General features: G+C 38.8%; 1 protein-coding gene and 1 pseudogene across 1 annotated transcript in view; both read right to left on the bottom strand.

Annotated features, from left to right (window-relative positions):
• Positions 1-12,566, bottom strand: part of LOC111345785 (uncharacterized) — a 304,322-nt gene that overhangs the window by 265,254 nt on the left and 26,502 nt on the right. The gene's annotated exons all lie outside the window — the stretch shown is intronic.
• LOC148721604 (uncharacterized) lies at positions 3,051-6,677 on the bottom strand (annotated as a pseudogene).

Raw genomic sequence — 12,566 nt, 5'->3', positions numbered from 1 at the left:
GATGGCGAGCAGCGAGCACTTCGAGTACTTCGTAATTTTTCCGCAAGCCGCAATCTTTCTTTTATGAATAGGATACGTTGTTTTGCGTCAAGTAATAGCTAATAATCTGGCTGACACTTCCAAAATAGAACGATAGGTGGAAAGCTAGGGCGGTTCAACCAGTCCCAGCATCTTACAGCCAACTGTGCCCTACTTGACGCCAAATTACGTCACGTAGCTTCACGTGAGTCAGTCAGGGTGGACGCTCAAGAACTTCAAGAGCTGTCAAGGAGACGTACTAGATCCAAAGCCCGCGATCTAAAGTTTTCCAACTCTTTCTAACCCGACGCTAAAATGGATGGTATGTTCTTTCGTTATATAGTTCTTATAAAATGTAAATAACGTGACATTCGGTTTAGGAAGCATTTTGGGTTTCGGTTTCGATAATCGGCAAACTGGTTTCCCGCTGATCGACTGAAAAAGATTCAACGCAATGAAACTTTCATTATTTGAGGGCTCCTAGAATCTAACCAATTACAGTCGTACAGATCTGACAAGCTAGAGAAGTAGCTCTGAAGGTCACATAGTACTGGTAATAGTAGTATTTCTCTAGATTACTTTCTACCCTCGCGGGTGCCTTCCTGCAGGGTTGGGGTAGGAGACGTTAATTTCCCACACACGAGATTACTGTGTGATGGATGTCCTCCCCTAGGGGGGGGGGATGGATGGGATATTGGGCGCACTTAATTTGGAGCTTCGCTCTGTTGTGCGACCCTCACCATACTCTGGTGAGAAGAATTCTTACATTTCGTGTTTTCCCGCGACATGTGTTTCTAGACATGTCTCTCACTTTGGCTAGGCCTTTAATTTTTAATCAAAATGATGAAAGCAACATTTCAGTTAAGAATTTCCAGTAAAGCCCAAACGACCGAGGGTTGTTATTAATGTTGTTTTGTTTAATCGGGTTTCATATGCCACCGTTTGGCATCAGATTTTAATAGTTATTATTACTAGTGACTAGGAAGCTTCCAAGGTTGAAAAAACCGCAACTAAATGGGATCCGAGTACACTGTTTCAAAATATTATGACTCCGTCCACTTTATTTCCCACTGCACACTGAAAAATCCACCATGTCTACAAACCCTGATAATTTTGTCAAATAAATGGGAGTTTAGATCAACAAAGGTTCGCAAGTAATGTTGTCTTCACAGGAGATTATGTCACCTCCCGTTATGTCGAGCTTCCTATCAGAATTTCCTGGTAAATAGATCGTGTTGCAGTCTCGTTTTCTTGTTCAAGCGAAAGAAGGTTTGAGTCACTGAGTATAACGCCCGGGAAACTGGTCAAGGAAACAACAATTTTATTCAAGCAATGAAAGCGAATCTACTGAGGGAAAAAGCAAAACCAGTATTAACAGAAATGAAATCTTTTGGGTACTTGTTGATAACCTAAGAAACAAGTGAATAGATGAAGGATCACGTATTTGAACTGCGAAACTGTACCCCTCTCAAGCAGAAAGCCTGCGACAATGAAATATGATAAAGAATAAATCAATAAGCGAAATGCTTGTCATGGAGCTTCGTGCGTTTTTGCGATAATATACACACAGCGCCTCCAAAACAGTTGCGGGCTGAACTGTTGAAGAAAGACTGAAGCCGGAGGTAGCTAGGGATGTTTCAACCGTTTTGTTTTAACCATGTCATAGCTGATTTATCGTTTATATATGAATAAAAAAAATAACTACAAAGCAGGATTAACGACATTTCGAGCAATCGAGCACATGTACGAGAATGCGAGCATGCGATAAGTTGCAAAAATTTTGCGAGCGCGAGCAAGTGGGCACCCGTGTAATTTTTGCGAGCAATCCCAGTAAAGACCAAATTTTGCGAGCACTTGGAAATTAAATGGGACCATTCGATACCCCTACAAGTGTGGGTTGGGTATATCTAAAAAATCCCTTCTTTAATTTCCACACCTGTGTTTCAAAATGAGGGAAACAACACTTTTATCATGGACCCGCAAAGGAAAAATCTACGTTTCGGCCGAGCAGATATTTTTTTCAATAAGTATTGATCAACACAGAGAGTAAGAGCCAAATCTTGGATGGAAAGAGAAATAGTACTGCGATTGAAATTTACTTCCAATAACTCGTTGGCAGTAAAGAAATTGATCTCTTATTTTTTGCTCTTTGGATCCCTTAGCGGAGAGTAATTCAACACGTGTTAGCTTAATATCGTTTTCACAGTCATGAAAAGAACGCCTGACCAAAGATGAAAAATAATGCGTTTTACAATGTAAATACAGTTTCTCTGTTTGGCCACGAAGAAACGTATTGTTAGAATTTCGTGTGTTGGTTTCATTGGAAGAAGTAAACAAGAGAAGACGGAAAAAATTAGAAGCGAGGATAGGAACCTACGCGTTAACGTGTTGACAAGCTTCCACAACAATCTCCTTGTGCTCTTTTTGTTTTACTTGAATTAAGCATGTAAACCACAATCTGGTCAGCTGAAAAGACAGCCCAAATAAAAGAAGATCAATGGAAGTCAATAAAAAATCCAAAAATAGAAAAAATAAATAGAATTCTACATTTTTTCAGAATGTTGTCACCGCAAACAAAGAGTTTCTCAGCATCGAAAAATAAATAAATAAATCCAATAAACAAACAGAAAATAAAGAATAAAACCATACCAAAAAACGGGGCTGTAGTTTTACCTTAGCTCTTCAAATATTTTCAGGATATCGCGCATTTATTGGCCAGTTCAAAAAATTATCTTGCCCTTTAATGAGTGACAAAAAAAAAAAGAAGTCACAACGAAAACATGAGATGCATGCAAGCGAGCGGCCAGTCACCTACAAATGCTCGGTGAATAAAGAGAACATTTGGCTGGTCGCTGCTTGACCTATCGAGCACTCTTACTTCACACTGAATTAAACATCAATCGAAACTTAAAATCGAACGTATTCATAGTTGTTGCCTCTCCTATTCATTCATTAAAATTGCACCAAAATGGCATAAAGTGGGTTCCGAAGGGGAAGACTCATTTGAAACGAAGAGATCTTGAATTGTCCCTGGCGATAAATAAAAGTGTTTATGAAGCGGAACAGTCCATGCATGCGCTTGATTTTCTTTATTGTCTCAGTTATATTGACCACCGACATGGCTAATTATACGTTGTTATCACTAATACGACCTTTTAAAGGACTCAATTTGTAAAACTATACGTTACCAGGTAAAGCATAAGTGATCAACTGGACAGCAATTATACCACCTCTGATTCAAGCTTATAATCAAACAATGTTATAAATACACACACCTAATATGTGTTATCCCTCTAAAGAACTTTAAACTTTCAGTGACATTTTCTTTTCCTTTTTGACAAGGAGGGGTTTAAAAATTCAGAGGTGATGGCCGGACTGAATAAGCTTTAACGATAAGCCGAGTATCGAAGTTGTTTATCCTTGAAGTAAGCGTTTGATTTTCCTCTTGCTCTTCTGGCTGATAATACCCGGCTTCATTTACCGTGAATTTTAGGCTCCGTCGAGGTAAGACATAGACGGAGGTTTAGTTCAAAGGAAGAACGAGTAAACAAGTAACGTAACAAGAAAAAGTACATTTCTCTTTTCAGTTTTGAAGTGTGTTTACTGTTTCATTGGTAGCTTGGAAGATTTGAAAGGAGGTTTTCAGCCCAAGGCTTTTGTTCATGTCGGCAAAATCCATGGCGATGGAGGTGAATAGAAAAGAAAACTTTGCATAAGGTTGCTCTTTAGAATCTCATACTCAGGTACCTGTGAGAACTTTATGTTAATATACTTTTTGACATAAGCGTTTGATTTTCCTATTACCGAGTTCTGGCTGATCAATATGAACCAGCCCTGAACCCAGGCTCTTGAGCAAATAATTTAGAGTTTTGCTTCTGATAAGGGAGGAACGATTACTGGTCATTACTGCTTCTAGCTATTCTGGACGAAACACAAACGAAAAAAGTCCCAATAAATAATAATGATGGTAAGGTTTTTATGAGCGCATTTAAGGATATCATGCGCTTACATGATACTAACAGACAGTAGTACCTACACTAACAAAAATAAAGTTAAATGAGATAAAAACCTAATTTATGTAGTGTTTCACAATACTAAAAATAAAATTTCCGGAAGAGGAATGTTTTAAGGGCAGATTTAAAAGACGAAAGAGCAGATAAAACGGATACGTGTTTTCTAGCCCATGTTTCCTTCATTCAGGCTCTATTGACAAATCCAGTAAAAACTAAGATCGAAAAAATAAAACAATGTTTATTACACTCAACTGTAGTCCTTATATCTATTCGATGTCCTTGGTCCTACTAGTTAGCGGTTTTGTGCGGTCCTTCACATTCAATACAAGTATGAAAACATCCTAGATAGTTAAATATCATCTAAACCATTAAGAGTATATATAAAGCAATCAAAATGTTTCAAACTTGTTTAAAGTACAAGGTACTAAATAACTTTTATCTCTATATCTATAAAAAGTAAAATATATACGTAAAATGTTCTTTTGTATAGTTGTGAATTTTAAAACAACTTTTGATTTTATCGTTAAGATTACACCTTCATCACATTCTGGTCTATTCCATCAGACTGGAAAAGAGATTACACTCTCAAAAGAACTACGTTGCCCGTACAATAATTTCGTACCAAAAGTAACATGAAGAGTACTGCCGAACTCTGCTGTTTAAAAAATTATCAGCTGAGAAAAAAATATATTAAAGTACGAGCTCTGCGTTTTGAAATAGATTAAAATGATATTTACAATGCCTAAATTGGTCTCAAAGAATAAACAAGGTAAACAAGAAGAGGAACATTTTCAATTTAAAACTTACATAGTACTTTTCAAGACTACTAACAAAAAATATCATCTGTTATACAAATTACAAAAAATCGTTTTACACGAAAGGCGATGAGTAACAAGAGGAGCCTATCCGAGCTTTATGCCTCTGACTCAGTGGAACGAGAAAGTATCAGGTCTCCTCGATCTGACTTCCCAGTCAGTGCCAGTTATTGCTTCAGACAAACACTGTTTGCCCGCGTCTCTTACCATCCAATCTCCTTCGAGGTTTAAGCTCTTTAACTTACATTTGGTATCAGTTAAGGCTTTGCACAAGTACTTTATTCCTTCATCTCCTATTGCACTGATGTCTAAGCTCGTTAATGCACAGTTCTCGTTAGTTAAATTTCTAGCTAAGGGCATTATTCCTTCATCCCCTGACATATTCCAACTAACTTTTAAGCTGGTTAAAGAGCAGTTAGTGCTGATCAGTGCGTCACACACGTGTTTTAATCCTTCACTTCCAAAGCAATTCTCACTGGCGTTTAACTGGTTAACTTGCCGTTAACACTGGTGAGTACGTTACACAACTGCAACAGTCAGTCATCTTGTAACCGATTGTCACTGACGTTTAAGCTGGTTATATTGCAGTTAGCACTGGTCAGCGCGTTACACAACTGCATTATTCCTTTGTCTCTTGACTCACAGTCACTGACATTCAAACTGATTAGTTTGCAATTCACACTGGTCAGTGCGTTACACAAGTACATTATTCTTTTGTCTCCTAACTCACAGTCACTGACGTTCAAACTGGTCAGCTGGCAATATTCACACTGGTCAGCGCGTTACATAAGTACATTACTCCTTTGTCTCCTAACTCACAGTCACTAACGTTCAAACTGGTCAGCTGGCAATATTCACACTGGTCAGCGCGTTACATAAGTACATTACTCCTTTGTCTCCTAACTCACAGTCACTGACATTCAAACTGATCAGTTTGCAATTCACACTGGTCAGCGCGTTATATAAGTGCATCCTTTCTTTGTCTCCTAACCTATTTCGAATGACGCTTAACCCGATTAACTTGCAGTCCCTACTGATCAGCGCCTCACACAGGTGTTTTAATCCTCTTTGTAGACCATTGTAATACAGGGTCAAGCTGTAAAGTTCACCCTGGATAAGAGCTGTACTTAAGTTCTTCAAACCTTCATCAGATATCCGACTCCCAAAAGGATTAATCTGGTTACTTTCCAGTCTCTGTTGGCGATTGCTTTACACAATGTTACCCAATCAGGGTCGTGCTCTATTGGCCACGCTATCAATATGCCTGACTTCGAACTATATAACGATGAACTAAAAAACCTCCTCGTCCTCGTCCTCGTCCTCGTCTGCGTACAACTCCAAGTATACATTCAACATTTCATCAAACAACTCCTCTGGTAGTTTTTCTGAAGGGAGTTCATCCGTAAACAGCAGCACCATCTGCCATGCACCTTCTCTGATGTGAAGAGTAAGGAATGTTTTCAATTCGCATACATCCATTGCTTCTCGTAATTCCTTCACGATACTAAGCGAATGGAGTACTGGAAGATTAAGGAAAGAATCATTAATATTTTTCTAGAAAATATTGATGCGAATAAAACCGCCTTTGCGTTTTTTGGTCTCAAAACTGACAAACCGAAAAACTACCTTGACAACTTGGAAACGAAAAGAGTTCTGAGTCTCAGTGTTTGGAATTATTCTTGAATCATTGAAAGTCAAAGGAAACCAGACAGTATAAACGATAAATTTTGTACTATACCAACAATGTTAAGTTAAGCTCATTTTGTTTTTCTTTGGCAAAAAGTCTCAAAATTTCAGCAAATAAACACACGAAGTTGTAAATCATGGCCATTAAGATTAATTCCAACGTATTATTTCCTCAATGGAAATCTAGAAATCTAGAGTCCAAATGCCTGCTACAGATGCTGATGTAGTTCTTTTTTTAAGTTTCAGAAAAGTTTAAAAATCAAAAGAGAATAAAAATGTGGTTTCACATTGCAAACTTAAGGAAATATTACTTTTGACAAAGAAGAGACTTTTGGTGGGAGGAATACGATAATAAAGCACTTTAGTTGCACCACATAGCGATCGACCAGCTCTAAAATCAGCATTCTATGTGCATATGGACCAAGAGAAGGGTCATATCCGTCGGGGTTGATCTTACTCACCAATCAGAGTTTTATTCCATGACCGCTGAACTTCTCTTTCTTCTTTCTTCTCGCGGGCCCGTGTCCTTGGCCGTGCAGCTTTTAATGCCCCTGCTCGCTCAGCCGCACACGGCCCTCATGAAGGGGTTTGTTTTTAAATCATTTTTTATTACTCGGGCTTCCGTAGGAAAGCCCAAGTCTGAAAACGCAAGCCGTTTTGGTCGCCAAAAGGGGGCTCATGGTCCCAGGCGTTCCTTGCGCAAACCGCGGAAACTGGAATGAGAGTGAAACAACTTGTGTTGTCGTGGACTTGCTCTTCGTAAACAACGGTAATTCGCAGAATGCTGTGTTTTGTGAAGACCGTTTTGCAAAGATTCCTGTCTTATAAGCTCGTCCCACATGTAAACGTACAGGCTGTTCGTGGTAGGCCCACGCTAAATGACGTCGAGTGTTTTCGGAATGGGCCGGTCCAAGAACTTCATTGCTTGAAAGCTTACCAAATGTGGAAAGTTCATACTAGTTCTCACGAGATAAGAAATGAACCATATGTGTGGGTTCAAACTATGAAAATACTGGCAAAACTGTGACGGCCGATTTAACAACAGGCTATGATCCTGAGACGAACACCTCACTCCCTAAAAAAATCAAGAATGTTCGTGAACACAACTTCGAAGGTGGCGCCAACAACAGGATACTGACAGAAGCAACTTAAATAGTAAGGTTAAATAATTTATATATATCTTATTATTAAAAACTGGATCATTGGATAATGCAATTCAAGACTTTTTATTGGCTTAGCCATTATGGTATATGAGCCAATATACCATAATCTACAAATATGGTAAAAATACACGTCAGCTTAAAATTAAAAGGGAGCTAAAAAATTTAAGATTTGGTAAGATTTGTCTAATAACTTGGGGACGTTTTTAAAAAGACAATTATTCCACTCGCGCTTGTTGGATATGAGATGATTATAGCCAACTCGGCGCTACGCGCCTCGTTGGCTATCTATCATCTCATATCCAACGCGCGCTCGCGGAATAGTTGTTAATTAGACGTTTTGTTGTGTAGTATCGCTGAATATTTTTACGAGTTGTACCGTATTTTGACGAGCCCGTAGGCCGAGTCAAAATACAAATAACGAGTAAAAATACTCAGCGATACTACACAACAAAACGACTAACAAGTTATTTATTTTCCAACACGCCAAACTATTATTTCAGTGCGGGCGAATTTCGCGGATATTTATTTACGGGGATGCTTGACAGAAGTATGCGAAGTGGAACGGAATTGGCGTGTTGTCGTGTTGCTGTTTCTATTTTATTCAATAAATGAAGAAATTTCCTGGTCGTGTAGCTATTTTCTTCGTTAAATTTATCTCATAAACTTGGATGTATATTTTCAAGCCATTCTGACTCTTCTTCGTCGGAAATATGATTTAAATTGTCCGCCATTGTTTTTCCTAACTACGAGAAAACCTGTTTAACCGGTACTCTAGAGTACAAATACCGCGTGATATTTGTACTCTTCTATGGCGTTATTTGTACTCTACGAAGTTTCGTTGGAGGATAAATATATCTTCTTAGACGTTTTGTTGTGTAGTATCGCTGAGTATTTTTATGAACAAATCTGTACAAATGTACGTCAAATTTGTTGATTTGCAGAGGTATCAAAAACGAAGCAAAGGTGAAGTAAATATCAAATTTACTTCACAATTGCGCGCAAATACAACGGGAATAAATATCTGCGTTTGCATCATCATTACTTCCAATGCGAATTTAAGTCAAATCTGGAATCCTAAATTTGCATCATATTTGCTTCATTTGCCAATCCGTTTAAATCCAATTTTTCGTGCAGTGTAACCCTATGGCACACGTGGATCAGTAACCCCTCCTAGCCCATAGAGGGTCTGAATCGAATGTGGATTTATGTTCGCGGTGATCTGTAAAGGTCATCTTCTAGCCGTGTCACCAGGGAATTACTCAAGACTAATAATGGAACGTGAGGAAAATTGGAACAGTTTGCAGTCTTTTTATTTATTTTTCTTTCCACGACATTCTTCATCAAGTTCTGTCATTCATGGCAGTGTCCCTCTTATAACGTTTAAACACATCTTTTCGGCTATGCACTTAAAAGACTTTCTAGGAAGACAAACAGCAATGAAAAAGTGGAATTCCAGATTATGAAAGCTCCTGCATACTCATTTCAAAACAGACCTCCCTTCTTCAGTAAAACACTCTTAAAGTTTGACCCCCAGATTTTGTATAAATGCCAATAAATTATTAAAATTAAAAGATACTTTTTCTAACGAAGAGCCCTAAACCAGGCTCTAGTGGAAGCTATTTAGAGTTGCGCTTTTGATGGCAGAGGAGGGTCCTTGTATTTGCAAATGGGAATATCCCGGTGGATAGGAGCTTCAGCTTTTAATTTTTTACCTTTAAAAATCGAGCAAATTAGCAGTAGCGTACCATTTAGGGAGTCTTTAGATCAATTTTTTGCATAGGGCATTTAATTAGATGCATAGTCACTCTTATCTTATTCTAGTTTTTATCCTTATATTATGTTATTTAGACAGGACCCCATTGATAACAGTGCTCCTGCACTGAAGGGCTACCCTGTATAAATATTCGTTATTATTATTATTATTATTATTGATGGAGTCGCATTTTTCACGACTAGAATGACTATGAGGGGGTTGCATTTTCAACAGAGTCACTAGAATGGGGTCGCACATTTTTGGGATTTTAGGCGTGAGAAAAACAATTAAGAAACGAAAAATGGGAAGACATGCGGTTAGAATATAGTTACCGAAAGTCACAAAGTTGATTAATACGTATGATGCACGATGTTTTGATATTTTCACGATATTCTGATTTTCGCTATTGCTTAAATAGCGCTATCTAGTGCGAGGATCGTGCATCATACGTATCAAATACCGCAGTTCAAAATATATGATTTTCATATATTTATTCTATCTCATTTATCACTTTCACGGGTTCATTACGAATCAACTTAACGGCCTGCTCTCAGTTGGCTTGTTAGCTCAATTGGTAGAGCGCTGCACTAGTATCGCAGAGGTCAGTGGTTCGAGTCCCGTACAGGCCTGATTTTTTTCAGGTCTAATTTTCGCTATTGCTTAAATAGCGCTATCTACTGCGAGGATCGTGCATCATACGTATCAAATACCGCAGTTCAAAATATATGATTTTCATATATTTATTCTATCTCAAAGTTGATTAAGTTGGGATCGTGAAAATTACCTTTGCCTAAGTGAATAAGATGGGGATCTATTATTGGTCAGAGAATTGAATATAATAGAAAGGGTTGAGAGAGGCCAGCGGCACAAACCAAGTAAAAATTGAAACAAGTAACCCCCTCCTCTCGCGCTTTTTACTTCTATTTATTCTGGATGAAATCTAAACCGAAAAGAAAAAAAAAACCTTTATTTCCCAGATGCAAGTGGATAAGCGTGTTCTAGGCCACGTTTCCTTTTCTATTGACAGATTCGTTTAAAGCAAGAGATTATCGTCTATTGCTTAAGGCTAGGAACTAAAAAAGTTAAAGTGCTACTGAAACGTAATTTTCATATCCGAGATTTTTGCAATACAATAGAGTTTGAACGTTATTTGCAAACGCCGTGTACTTTTTTTGGGCCAACGCATACCGGAAAGTACATTTTTAAGCATTCGAAGTTGACCGGCTGAGATCAAAATTGGCGGCCATCTTGGCGCGGCCAAAACAGCCCTGTGACGTCACTGGTTGTGTACTTCTGTGAAAGAAGGGTAAAAGCATGGAGTGTGGCTTGCATTTTGGGAGGCCGAAAAAGAGGATTTCGGGCAAAATGCCATCCTCGTCTTATTCATCGGCGGCCACATCGGCATCTTGGCTATCTGCGAGAGGTTCGCCTGGATAGGAAGCAAAATTCCCGACTGATACCGAGAACGGATCTCTACCAGTCTATTTTGTTAATCGGCAACTGACGAGATCCACAAGATTAGGATCGAAACCGCGGTCTTGCCTGACCATCTACAGAAAATTCGAAAGACATTATAACGGCAGATGGGCTACTAAACGCCCCGGGCCAAAGCAATGCCATTCAGAGAATGAAGAAAACATGGAAGCCTCATACGACACCGCCACTGAAGATGATCTACTCGGCAAGTCTGAGGATAACGAACAAATCCCTCTGTACCAAGTGCCTAGCAGAACATGCCTAGAATCCCTACAATATAGGGCGAGGGCCAAAATAAGAGCAGACGAGGATTTAAAAAATGAGAGAAAGCAAATCCTTAACAACGCGGAGCAAGAAACAGTAAAGGCGATCATGTGCTTCTATGAACGTGAAATCGGTCGTTTTAATACCGAAATAAAGAAAAGAAAACGAGCCAAAACGGCTGGAACACTGAACACTAAGAACTGTAGTACGATCGAATCAGCGCGCGTGGTGCAAGCTGAAAGCAATCCAGACAACTTAACGATCGAGACAGTAAAAAAAATAGCTGTACATCTACAAAGGCGAACGATTCGAAAAAGACGCAATCCCTGATGTGCGTACTCAGTGCCACACATAAAGCAAATTCTCATGAAAAACTGGCATTTAATAGAAACACAACCACTACTGTGCGAACTATACAAAAATCCGCCGCTCGTATCTTATAAAAGAGGGCGGTCGCTCAAAGACATACTCGTGAGGGCTAAACTTTGAATAGGCTACTCTAAACACACGCTTGAGAGTCGTGTAGGCCTGTCAACCCCATTTTACGCCACCATCTTCCTCTTCGCTACTGGAGACAACTTCGCTTCGTTCAGAAGAAGATTCACTTGACAAAACTTCAATGTCTGCTATCTCCTTCGCCCCCGAATACAAACAAACAGTGAGTGAAATAAACCACGCTATCGGACTGAACACAACCAGTGACGTCATCAATCCATTTCGCTCGGTACCAGGGCCCGGACATGGTTTTGTGTAAAATTTTTGATTTGAACGGTTAAAAAAGATATCTTTCGCTTCTTTTTGGCCAAAGCAAATTATCTCATGATGATCAGCATATTCAAAACTACAGGTTAGAGCAAATATTTCAGATACGAAAATTTCGTTTCAGTAGCACTTTAAAAAAAAATTACTTTTTGTGATTGTTTATTACATTTAACCACAGTCCTTGTAAAAATTCACAATCCTTGGTTAAAACACTTTCCGGTTTAGTGTGGTCCTTCACATTCAAGGGAAGCTATAAACATTACACCACAATTAATATTTACTGGTTTACCGCAGAGAAGTCAAGGATCTTTCAACTTTTTATAAACTGAAGTGCGGGCATTTTAACTCTTCACTTAAGTCGTATTTTCAATTTTGTTCAGATGAGAGATTAAGATCGCATGCAAGTAATAAACTAAGAATTAATAGATTCAGGACGGAACTTTTTAAGGGAACATTTTTTAATAGGATTCCGTATCTATGGAACAATCTGCCTGATGCGTTGAGGACGGCTAGCTGTAGTGTTTCTTCTTTTAAGAGACTATGCACTAATTTTTATAACGATAGGGTTTTCGACCCTGAGCACCCATGTACCACCTGGGCTAAACCAGCACTTAGT

Source organism: Stylophora pistillata, chromosome 10 (assembly GCF_964205215.1).
Source record: "Stylophora pistillata chromosome 10, jaStyPist1.2, whole genome shotgun sequence".
Taxonomy (NCBI): domain Eukaryota; kingdom Metazoa; phylum Cnidaria; class Anthozoa; order Scleractinia; family Pocilloporidae; genus Stylophora; species Stylophora pistillata.
This window is presented reverse-complemented; position numbering and strand designations above follow the sequence as displayed.